A 13603-nucleotide genomic window follows, 5' to 3' on the forward strand; every position below is an offset into this window, starting at 1 on the left:
ATCTTAGGATACAATCACATCTCGTTTATGGGACACGCTCTGCGTACACACCAGGAACGTATCCATAGACAGATACTGGCAGGAGGGGGCATCCTTTTCCCTCTTTAGTACAAGCGTCCAGCCGGCAGCTATTAAAGGGTTCGCTCACCATAAGGCAAAAAAGATGGCTTGGAAATTTCAGCTCTGAAGCCTGCAGGACTGTAACACAATACATGGCGTAAATTAGGATCAGTACGGGATAAATAATACATTGGCAAAGTTATTTAAAAGGGTATCCTGATCTTAATTTAATTCTTCCCCAATTTATATAAATTTCTTCAATTGGATGTTATTAAATAAAATTTACTTGAGTGAAGATAATTCTCCATAAATGTAACCACATTGGCCATTTAGAAAGGAGATTGCTGTCCTTGGATACGGCCACCGCTGCTGGAGTGATTGCACAAAGAGACAAATAGTTTTTGCATATGAAATGTCAGGGATTTACTGCATGTCCTACAGCTGTCCTGTGGTAAGGAACTCTAAAGCCAGGTGGCATGCCTGGCCACTGCTGGAAGAGTGTGGTGGTGGTCCTATCCAAGGATAGCTATCTTGCTTCTAAGGGACGACATGGTGACATTTATAGGAAATTATCTTCACACAGGTACATTATTTTTAATGACATGAAATTGAAGAAATGTGTATATATATATATATATATATATATATATATATATATATATATATATATATATATATCAGAGGAATTTAATTAAATGTGAATGTCTAGAAAGGAATACCTCTTTAAAGGGCATCCACCACCAGGATCAAGGATTGTAAAAAGGTTTAAAATAGCTGTTGAGCCCGGAGACCCACATTTGCATAATTTTAAAAATCCTTTTTCTCACCTACATGTAAGTGCGCTTAGTTTACAATCATTGATCCTGGAGGTAGATTTACTTTAAAAAGGGTTTTGCAAAGATACTAACTAATAAGATGAAAGTTACTTAGTGCCGGATCGGGAGGGGTCTGGCCTATGAACTGATGAAGAGAATACAATACAGGTCTTGTGTATCCCATGGAGCTGTCTGGTATAGATACCACTGCCTCCATCATAGTCTGATCTGCTTAAAGGGGTTTTCCAGGACTCTTTGAGGTCTAGAGTAAAACGGATCTCACAATCTTCAGCACTTCTGGGGTGTTACAGGACCCACTTCAGCCAATCAGTGGACTCCATGATCCAACTCAACTTTTGATTAGTGGAGGACCCAGTGGTCAGGCCTCACTCATCAGGCACTTATCACCTACACCACATTGAGGGAATAAGTTCCTATTTTGAGAAGACCCCTTTTAAATCTATCAAAATCCAGGGTGATAAATCAGGGACGCTGACTCATAGATCCAGTCCCGAAGGACTTTGGGGTTGCCCCTATGTGCTATAGCTTTACAGGCTTTTACACTGTGCAGGAGCACTTCCCCCTTCCCACTGTATGAGATTACATCAGGCAGAAGGAGGGGGGAAATGCTGAGGAAGCAAAGGTAAGGGGAGATAATTATACTAATGAGCCAGAAGGGCTCTGGTGGTTGTTCCCAGAGCCCTTCTGACTCATTTGCATGATTTTAGAAGGAAGGAGGCCATAGATAACAAATATAAGAAGATACCACAGTCACGGTGCCTGGATCTATGAGTAATGTCCCTGGTTTATCTTGATGGATTTTGATTTAAGTAGATTTCCTTTAAGCAGTTCTAAATATAACCTGAAATGTGTGTTTAGGTGTCTGCCAGAAACTTTAATGACATGTAAAAGCAATATAAAATTATACATACACTGACTTGTACTGTAGATGTGGATACATCTGCTTTATCTGCCATCTTAATCCCAAAAAGCAAATCGTATCATTGTGATGCCGCCAGGGACGTCATCCTCTCTACTCTGCGTTTACGTGAGAGAGAAAAGACATAAATTCGCATCTGTCATTCTACCATTAGGGAAATATTGATCTAGAGATTAAGGCCTAGGTATAAATCCTGTGGAGAATACTACGTCCAGCATAGTCTTATAGCTCCGATGCATCCAAAATCAGAAATAAAGCAATTTATAAAATTTTTTAGATTTTTAAATTTAAAATTATTGTCTACAGCTTTTGCCAGCACATGTATCTCCATGGTTACAGACTACAAACCCAACGTAGTCAAATCCGGACAGCTTTTCATCCTACCAAATTTGTGAATTCTCCAAAATTTTGATCCTGCTCATGTTCAACTTTATAGACAAATTGCAAGAAGATGTCAGATATTTTTCAGTCATCGGAATATCTGAGATGTGATGTAAAATGACCAATGTCTCCTCTAGTACATACAAATCACCATGGATACCCATAGTTCTGCATAGGAGCTGTATACATTATATATATATTTTTTTAATTTTTAGATACATGAAGCAAAGGAATAAGCACATTTTCCGTCAACCACTGACCAAATACTCTATGCATTAGCTAAGCTTTTATTCCTCTTCTAGTGGAAAAAAAATTATTAAAAATGACCTTTGACCTCCTCAACTTCACATTCTTTCATAGATTCCGATCCAATGTTATTGGCAAAGTTGGAATTTCTTCTCCCTATTATTCACGAGCAATCAGTCCTGTTAGGTTTGGTCGACAATTAGGTTCTCTTTTGTCAGGTAGGCGGGGCTTGGTTTAAACGCACCGCCCATCTGACAGTAGAACGCCTAATTAGCATATTGGGTGGAAAATCTAACAACGGTGATAACTCAGGAATGGCGGGGTCTAGAGAAAAAAATCCAACTTTGCTAGAATCTGTGGAACGACACCTATTATAGGATTCAACGAGTTGTCGTTGCAGGAGAGGATGATAGGTTCTCTGTAATCCAGCCAGTTCCAGTGCCTTTTATGTTTTTACATTCCAGGTCTTCCCATCTTTAGTTTTTACAATCTTCTTCCATGAAAAAAAAACTACTTTTGATTTCATGCCAAAGAGTAGGAAAAAAAAAGTCTGTCTTCAGGTCAAAAAAGCAGTAGAAAGTAATGTCCTGCAATACAGATACAGACGGGGCTCATTCACCTGTACACTTATTTTTATACCTACATTTAATTTAGATTTTTTTTCTTATTTATGTCAAGTGTAAATATTTGAGCAATATAAATTGAGTATCACATGCAATAAAAGCAAGTAATCATTCCCTCTCCCTTCAAGGTTTATCCATAGCCGTGTATACCATAAAGGAAAACTATGTGGAAGCTAGGGGGTGGAGTCCATTTCTTTTGATTGATGGCAAAAAAAAACCCTCCCCAGAGGAACTGCAAGTTGGCAGCAAAATGAAGAACTGATACAATGGAAAGCAAACCACTGTGCCATAAAATGACAGGCCTCTATGTATATCATTGGGATTCTTAATGGTAATTCAGTCACCTGAACATGATTAGGCACAAGGTCACACATAGGCCAGGGGTGTGACTTCAGAGGCTGTAGAAAATCTAGTCACACCTATTCCCAGGAATCTTAGATGGCACATAAGGAAAATATAGTCCATATCAGGAGGCCAGAACTGTAAAATATAATATAATATAATTGGGGGGGGGGGGGGGTCCTGTACAGATTTTATATTGTACACCTTTGTCACAAACTTGAATCAGAATCCAAAAAAGTAACTGCACTGACCTAGAACTGCGTTGTTGCTTAGCTTCTCTCTTGTCCCTAGATATCCTGAGATGAGTGGTGCCAACCTACATAAAGCACCTACCTGCAGGACTCTCTTCTCACAGTTAACACCACCCCCTTCATATTTGCTCCCCGCTTTCCTCATATGTAAATCCTGTTTCACATTTGCTCCCCCTCTCCTCCCAGTCTCCTCACAATCAGCCTCCATCATATTTCCCCCTCTACTAACAGTAAGCCCACCCTTCATATCCCCCCCCTATTTGATTACAGTTAGCCCATCTTCATATTTGCATCCCCTCTCCTCACAGTCAGCCCCTCACATATCCTCCTCCCCTCCTGACTGCGACCACAGTAATCTTGTTCTGAAGGCATTTCCTGTGGGTCATGTCATTATAGCACCATTGCAGATGGAAATAGAAAATGTACAGTATTTCTGTATAGATACATCTTCTATATCCTCTCAGGTATGTAAAGTCCTGCAGCTCCCCTGTTATTCAGCAGAGGGAACCACATGAGGCAAGCGTTTCAACTAACTTCATGGCAGCTAGGACCCATACCGCTCTCCGTATAAATGAAGAAACAGGTTGCGCATAGTTCATTCATCCCTATGGCACAGCCTGGCTTTCTCTAGTAGCCCTATCAAATTGAAATCTACCACCAGGTTCCAGGATTGTAAACCAAGCACACTTACACACTGGTGTGTAAACCTCCCCCCCCCCCCCCACTGACAAGATCAGCTCTTCTTTTAGCTTCTTATGACCTTGTTTTTATGAAAAAAGGCTTTAAAAATTATGCAAATTAGCCTGAGGGGCTTTAACATATATGGAGCCTGGAGCCCCTTGAGCTCATTTGCATAATTGCTTGGTTTACAACCCTTCATCCTGGTGAAAGACTTTCTTTTACAGAGTGGTGAAGGGGGACCCCACACCAACCATCCAGTTACCCTTATCTTGTAAAAAAGGAATAACGTTCTTACCAGAATACCCCTTTTAATCTAATGCACATTAAATTTTACAACCATGTTTAGGTTGTGTTCACACGGCTTTCATGGACAGGATTTTGAGGCTGTTGTCCACCTCGAATGCAGATCTAAAAACACCCCCAATTGAGTCAGCGCATGTATTTTAATGTTTCCATTCCCTTTGGATAAGGTTCATTTCAGCATTAAAATGCTGTAGAAAATCATGGATACAGGATGAAAGGGTAGATCCAAAAACTGCAGTGTGAACTGGGCCTTAGAGATATATTCTACTCATAGAATAACAAGCAATATCTAGAGCAACACTTCCCACTACCCAAAGGTTTATTCAGTATCCCAAATTAGTGACAGGGAGCAATATAACGCACCCACCCTAATTATACCGCCACTAATTAGCCAATCATCATGATTAATGCCAGCACTGGGATTATTAGCCGAGGTGAATATTACGCTCATAAAAACTGATGTGCCATTATATCACCCAAGAGACGGCCATAAATTCTCCTCATGAGGGAGAGGGATTGAACAATCCATGTGTAGGGGAACGGCCATTGGATTCCTTCTGTAAATACAGATAGTAACTATGTTTTTGGGAAGATTTATCAGAAACGTCTGAGAGCAAAACTATTCTGGTTGATCAAGGCAACCAATCAGAGCTCAGCTTTCATTTTATGAACAGCTGAGGGAAAATGAAAGCAGGGCTTTCATTGGTTGCCATGAGCAACTAGAACAGTTTTGCTCTCAGACACTTCTCATAAATCTCCCCAGTTATTGTATGTTTATTGTATGTTTATCAAGATGGACCACGTGTCCAGCACCGGATATCACTGGCCTTTTGTTGTATATATACTATATATACTAATAAAGGAGGGTGTCTTGTTTGGGGGTGTTCCTATATCATCTTCCATTGTCCAATCAGTACTGCCAGATTCATATTCTCTAGTGACACACGCCTTTGACAAAGGAGTGTGGTAATGCCAAGTTGTCAATTATCCATGAATTGTCAGAGTACTAATGACTTTATAAAGGTCCTCCGTCAATAACTGGAATATTCATGTATTAATACATTGATTTTGAGGAAGAGTGTGCAGTACCTCCTTTGTCCTGTGGGGGCACTGCAGCTAAATCAACCATCTACTACAGATCATCTTATATTAAAGGGATCTCTTTGACCAAATCGGTATGGGTGTAAGGCAAATTAATAACTATTAGGGATCACTATGCATTACTTTGTAGGGTGTTTGGTTAAAGACCGGTTCGCTTTACCCCTGAGCGTCCTGCTAGAAGCTGTCTTAAAGAATAATGGATGAATGTATGACTGGGAATGATATATTCATCATCAGAAAACAACATACTATGTCAGACAGCAGACAAGGGAGAGAACAAGTTATCTGACACCGAAACAGATCAGCTATTTGTCACAGAGGTGATAACTTACATCTCCAGAGACTGAAACTTACAAGGATGTTTTATCCAGATACTCTATGATAAGCTGAATCCTGGTATGTACAACTCCACAGTACTAATAAAGGGTTAATGGGTAGGAATATGGAACTTACTGATAGTTATGGAATTTGGTCCTATGCAAGATGATAAAATGCAGCCTAAGCACAACTACCGGCAGAAATGTAAAGCCATAAGCCCCACCCACGAGGAGCTGCATTATATATTCATAGTATGTAAAACACAAAACAAAGTGAACAATCCCTGTAGGAAAAAGTTACCAAGCAATCTATTATAGAGATTTGGTACATCCCTCAGCCTCATTCAGACGGGCGTATTGCACCGATGGTCATATGTAACATCCGCACCTCCACATTTCTACTATATAAAACTATAGTACTAATCGGGTTTATTAGTCTAGAGCTGATAAATCCAACTTTGATTGGCTATTTGGTTAGAACATATACTGTTTTTAAAGTAAATATCTTCAATGTAAAAAATGATGGACCTAGAGTCTATAAAATAGGTATAAGTCCCACCCCCGAGGAGTCTATGGAAAACCCCTTCCTGTCCCTGAGGTAGGTGGAGCTACCCACATTGTGGCCTAGCTTTACAAACCCTGTCCCTTTTCAATGAGGACATGCCTGGTTTTTGTTGAATGAGGGAATTTCAGGACAGTTGGCATGTATTCATTTGTGAATGAATTGTTGGTATCGGACACCATTTAACAAGCCATCCCTTTATGAGATGGAAATACCCAATTTAAAGGTTTATACAGGTGTTTAGTTATCTTTGTGCCTAAAATTCTATGCAAAACAATTGATATAATACAGAAAAGCAGATAAATGGAGAGACACCTATGAATTTTCTGTGAAGGCAAATTTGATCAAACATATGAGGTAAAATGAACATGGCCGCTTCCTTGGCTCCACCCTATTTCTCCATTGGCTGCTTCTCATATTAATGCTCAGCCTTATTTACCTGGATGGTGCTGAGCTGTAGTACCAGATGCGACCTATGGACAATGGTGGAGCTATTCCAGTTTTGTTTTATTAAATCTTCTACAGGGTCATTGAGGGTTTTCAATTGCACAAGTCTGAAGTATTAAATTATCCAGGTACCCGATCTAGGTACAGGTAGATCAATGCTATTTCTTGTTGTATCATTCATAAGAATTAAATCCCATAAAATGAGACTCTATCGGTTCTGAAAACCGTGTCCCGCCAACCACAATATGTATTGTAGACCCATATTGGCCAAACATGTCTTTGCCCTTAGTGCGATATCTTCATATTATCGGTCTCATTGGATAAGGGCTTCCAGGACTTGTCTCTCTGTAGACATCAGAACATGGTGGCTTTTACCTCATTGTGTAAGATTCCAATATGATTAATTATACATGAAATCTATGACACAGAATCCTGGTACTGAGGCGCAGCTTCTACTTGGAAGGAGAAGGCGATGACCTTGAGTCACGTTCCCAGATTGTGGGATCCCATTTCTGGTCTTAAATGTACTTGAATAAAGTGATCATTACCCTCTTTCTTATTGAGTGTGACTTTTTTAATACCGTGTTATGGATATTTCACTTCTAAATCTGTTCTCACTTACATAGAGTAGATACGATTAAAGGGATGAGAGAACATGGTGGTGAATTAAAGATAGTTACCTTGGGACGACCATGGGTAAGTAACCCTCCAATCCAAAGTAAAGATTTGGATGTACCTACCTAGTGTACTGTAAAAATACCTCCCTCAACATCTGTATTGTGTGTCACAAAATGGCCGCCACAGTGTGCTTTGAAAGTCTAAGACACTCCCGTCTTGGCAGATACTAGATCTTAGTGGACTAAAGGACCCATAAAGGACCTCAAGATGATCATATAGTCAAAACATCATCAAAGGTCTTCTTATCCCCCTCTTTTTTCCTCACACTGTCCATGTTAACATTGTCACCACAGTGCGGCAGCCATTTTGTGACATAAGCACGACTCCAAAATGGACAAAGAGGACAAAGAGAAGCAGCAACTTTCAAAAGGAGCGAACAAGGAATATTTACTGACATGTTTACATTTTTGCTTTGTACTGAAGTGAGGGTTTTGTTTTTTGCTGGGCAGATTGTATTTTTGAATGTATGCTCCATTCAATACATACATCATTTTTGGGTGTGTGTAATGAATTGGCTTCTGATCATGAATCATGACCCCTGAATATATATATACCTAACATTGTGCCATGAATAAGAAAAAAATTCAAGGTTCCTGTACCCCAGGGATATCCCAAACCTGCTCACTTTAGGGTAAAGAAAGAATTTGTCATGAAAATCTGCAATTACCCCTGTTGGCCACAACACATGGAACAGAGCTGTTCTTCCTGTGCCTATATCTATGTTGATTTTGGGATCATAGCCAGACAGAAACAGCTAATTTATTAGGACCCCCATGATTTTGTTATTCATGATCTATTTTATGGATCCTAGACCACCAGGGATCCTATCCATTAATGTAAGAGAAATTCATATTTTTAGGGAGACATTTTTAGGATTACATTAAAAATATATACCGTATTTTAAAAATATGAATAATTGTTGAAAGCAGTGAGTCTGCGCCAAGGTATTGCGTGTGGGGAGGCATTTTGTCATGTCTGGATATCGCCACACAGGGAATATGTCATCTCTATACGGTAAGATAGTAGAAGCAGCATTGGGAGCTGTCCGTGGTATCCAGCTGACAGCTCCTAGCGCTCCCCCTGTCCAATAGTGTGAAAAGAGTCCATCTGTTTCCTATCAAGTAACACAGAGAACAGCACAGGCCAGGAGCGGGGTCCTGCTGCCAGCTCACTGCGCTCCTGGCTCCCAAGCATCACGGGATTCTTACTTTTTCTTCTTTAAATAGTGACATCTGTCACCCCCCAGCGATTCGCAAGTTAAGGAAGAAGTGCACTGGAGGTGACTGGAGTACTGGAGTATTATCTGCTATACGTAACATTACTACAAAGGTACTACTACTAGTGGTATCACTATGGGCATAGGCTGCTCTGGGGGCACTGATGCTGTTGGCTCCAGTAAAAGAGATCTCGCCTATGTGGATATGCTTAGAGGGGAAGTTTACAAGTTTATTGGGAAGGCAATAACTATATTTGCACTATTACTTCGGGGATAGTCCCACTCACATTGATTGACAGTAAGATTCCTGATTACCCCACTCACACACAGTGATTGACAGTGAGAGTCCTGATTACTCCACCCACACAAAGTGATTGACAGTAAGAGTCCTTATTACTCCGCCAACACACTCAGTGATTGACAGTGAGAGTCCTTATTACTCCGCCAACACACTCAGTGATTGACAGTGAGAGTCCTTATTACTCCACCCACACACTCAGTGATTGACAGTGAGAGTCCTGATTACTCCACCCACACACACAGTGATTGACAGTGAGAGTCCTGATTACTCTGCCCACACACAGTGATTGACAGTGAGAGTCCTGATTACTCTGCCCACACACAGTAAATGACATTGAGAGTCCTGATTACCCCACCCACACACAGTGATTAACAGTGAGAGTCCTTATTACCCAGCCCACACACAGTGACTGACAGTGAGAGTCCTGATAACTCCGCCCACATGCAGTGATTGACAATGAGAGTCCTGATTACTCCGCCTACACACAGTGATTGACAGTGAGCGTCCTGATTACCCCGCCCACACACAGTGATTGACAGTGAGAGTCCTGATTACTCCGACCACATGCAGTGATTGACAGTGAGAGTCCTGATTACTCCGCCCGCACAAAGTGATTGACAGTGAGCGTCCTGATTACCCCGCCCACACACAGTGATTGACAGTGAGAGTGCAGAGGCCGATTTTACCCCAATATTAAGACAGAATTTGACAATTTGACATGTAGAAACACGAATTATGAATGTAAATCAAATCAATCAATGAGGAGCTGGTTACCGTCTCTTCTGTACAACACGTAGCCGCCACTTGTTACTGGAAAATGAGTTTGACAAATTCTGATTGCCATTAAAATCTTTGCCTTTAACATTTTTTTTCCCTATCCCTCCCCTAATTAGCATATAAATTACATATGCAAATTGAATTTTGTCACCCCACCCCCATAACGTCTGTCTCCATTCCCCCTCCTGCTTGGAGGACCAAGGACGAACAGTGGTGAGCGGAGAGGTGAGAGACGGCTGCTGCGTCGCCAGAATCCTCCGGATGCCTCAATTACACCAAACTGTTTGTTTTATGGTCAATTTACTGTGAGTGTATAAAAATCCTGAGGATAATTAGAAACTTTGCATTATCTCACGCTAATTAATCCTCATAATAGTTACTATAAACCTGTAGGATTTGGTTGTCGTCTGCATAAACTGTACATGAGACGACGCACCCGTCTGCTGTGCCATGTTCACACAACACAGAAACGCTGCAGGCGCTGCCGGAATTTTAGATGATTGGTAAAGTTTACTTATTAATAGTACATGAGGGTACAAAAGACTTTTGTAATATATTATATCAGAGGAAAGTGTTACCTTCTCCTCTTACTTGTCTCCTTTCATGATCCCTCTCTTCCTGATTTAAATTTCTTCTGGATTCCATCTTGCTAACAATTCAGAAAGCTGATGAACTGATGTACTGCAGATTACATAGAAAGTCTACAGAAAGGGGAGGGGGAGGAGTGAGTCACAGAGGCTACATGTCCCCCAGGAGTCTACTGCAGATTATATAGAAAGCCTATAGAAAGGGGAGGGGGAGAAGTGAGTCATAGCAGCTACATCTTCCCCAGGAGTGAACTGCAGATTACATAGAAGGTCTAAGAAGAGGGACGGGGGAAGCATCTACATCTCCCCAAGGAGAATGTCTATGAAGAGGGGAGGGGGAAGCAGTGAACTGTAGATTACATAGAATGTCTAGGGAGAGGGGAGGGGGAGGAGTGAGTCACGGACGCAAAGTGTCTTTCTGGACTGTACTGCACATTACATAGAAAGTCTATGAAAAGGGGAGGGGAAGGAGTGAATCACAGCAGCTACACCTCGCCCAGGATTGTACTGCAGATTATATAGAAAGTCTATAGAAAGGGGAGTGGAAGGGGTGAGTCACAGCAGCTACATCTCCCCCAGGATTGTACTCCAGATTACATAGAAAGTCTATAGAAAGAGGGGGGAGGAGTGAATCACAGCAGCTACATCTACCCCAGGATTGTACTGCAGATTACATAGAAAGTCAATAGAAAGGGGAGGGGAAGGAGTGAGTCACAGCAGCTACATCTCCCCCAGGAGTGTACTGCAGATTACATAGAAAGTCTATAGAAAGGGGAGGGAGAGGAGTGAATCACAGCAGCTACATCTCCCCCAGGAGTGTACTGCAGATTACATAGAAAGTCTATAGAAAGGGGAGGGGGAGGAGTGAATCACAGCAGCTACATGTCCCCCAGGAGTCTACTGCAGATTATATAGAAGGTCAATAGAAAGGGGAGGAGGAGGAGTGAATCACAGCAGCTACATCTCCCTCAGTAGTGTACTGCAGATTATATAGAAGGTCAATAGAAGGGGGAGGAGGAGTGAATCACAGCAGCTACATCTCCCCCAGGAGTATACTGCACATTACATAGAAAGTCTATAGAAAGAGGAGGGAGGAGTGAATCACAGCAGCTACATCTACCCCAGGATTGTACTGCAGATTACATAGAAAGTCTATAGAAAGGGGAGGGGGAGGAGTGAGTCACAGCAGCTACATCTCCCCCAGGAGTGTACTGCAGATTACATAGAAAGTCTATAGAAAGGGGAGGGGGAGGAGTGAATCACAGCAGCTACATCTCCCTCAGGAGTCTACTGCAGATTATATAGAAGGTCTATAGAAAGGGGAAGAGGAGGAGTGAATCACAGCAGCTACATCTCCCTCAGGAGTGTACTGCAGATTATATAAAAGGTCAATAGAAAGGGGAGGAGGAGGAGTGAGTCACAGTAGCTACATCTCCCCCAGGAGTGTACTGCAGATTACATAGAAAGTCTATAGAAAGGGGAGGGGGAGGAGTGAATCACGGCAGCTACATCTCCCTCAGGAGTGTACTGCAGATTATATAGAAGGTCTATAGAAAGGGGAGGAGGAGTAAGTCACAGCAGCTACATCTCCCCCAGGAGTGTACTGCAGATTACATAGAAAGTCTATAGAAAGGGGAGTGGGAGAAGTGTGTCACAGCAGCTACATCTTCCCCTGGATTGTACTGCAGATTACATAGAAAGTCTATAGAAAGGGGAGGGGGAGGAGTGAGTCACAGCAGCTACATCTCCCCCAGGAGTGTACTGCAGATTACATAGAAAGTCTATAGAAAGGGGAGGGGGAGGAGTGAATCACAGCAGCTACATCTCCCTCAGGAGTCTACTGCAGATTATATAGAAGGTCTATAGAAAGGGGAAGGGGAGGAGTGAATCACAGCAGCTACATCTCCCTCAGGAGTCTACTGCAGATTATATAGAAGGTCTATAGAAAGGGGAAGGGGAGGAGTGAATCACAGCAGCTACATCTCCCCCTGGATTGTACTGCAGATTATATAGAAAGTTAATAGAAAGGGGAAGGGGAGGAGTGAGTCACAGCAGCCACATCTCCCTCAGGATTGTACTGTAGATTACATAGAAAGTCTATAGAAAGGGGAGGGGGAGGAGTGAGTCATAGCAGCTACATCTCATCCAGGAGCATACTGCAGATTATATAGAAGATCTATGAGGAGGGGAGGAGGAGGAGTGAGTCACAGCAGCTACATCTCCCTCAGAAGAAGGTTCATGAAGTGGAGAGGGAGGGAGCAGTGAATCCTAGCAGCTAGGTTTCCCCCACTAGTTGATTGCAAACTAGAAATGAAGACTTCAGAGATGAGAGTAGCAGAAGAATGAAGATTGCATTGGTATATATTGTTATTTCTCCTATTCACACACTACTGATTTCTATAAAGTTTGTTGACAGAGGAGCTGCGCCACTTAAGTTGCAGTTTGCGATCAATAGAAATAAATGTGCTGAATTCTTTGCCCACAGCCAGAGCTCCGAGAGATAAAGATTACAACTAAAACTAAAACAAACAGCCCCAAAATCATGGATGGGGGCTCTACAAACACGGCTGTCAGGAATGAGTGATGGCCAACCTGAAGGCATCTGTACGTGCTTCCCATCACAAGTCCCTCACATCAGCTCCTGCCGCTTTATGCTTTACTACTTTTACTTTGCTTGGGTAATTTTTAATTAATTGGTGATTATTACATAAATAACGTAGTATTATAGTTTATGAGGCAGAAAAAAAATATCCCGTATGTCCATGCACCACAACGCTACACAGAACAGACATTTTTGCCAGCAATTTCACTATATGTGCTGAATATGGATTATATTTGACTATTTTATAGCCACAAATATGGTCCCACTTTCAGATCAGACACAGTGGGGGTCATTTACTAAGGGCCCTAATCGCGTTTTTTTAATGGTGATTTACCCCAATTTTTCTGTTTTGCGCCAATTTTCCCTGTCGCAT

The sequence above is a fragment of the Engystomops pustulosus genome, chromosome 6 (genome assembly GCF_040894005.1).
Source record: "Engystomops pustulosus chromosome 6, aEngPut4.maternal, whole genome shotgun sequence".
Lineage (NCBI taxonomy): Eukaryota > Metazoa > Chordata > Amphibia > Anura > Leptodactylidae > Engystomops > Engystomops pustulosus.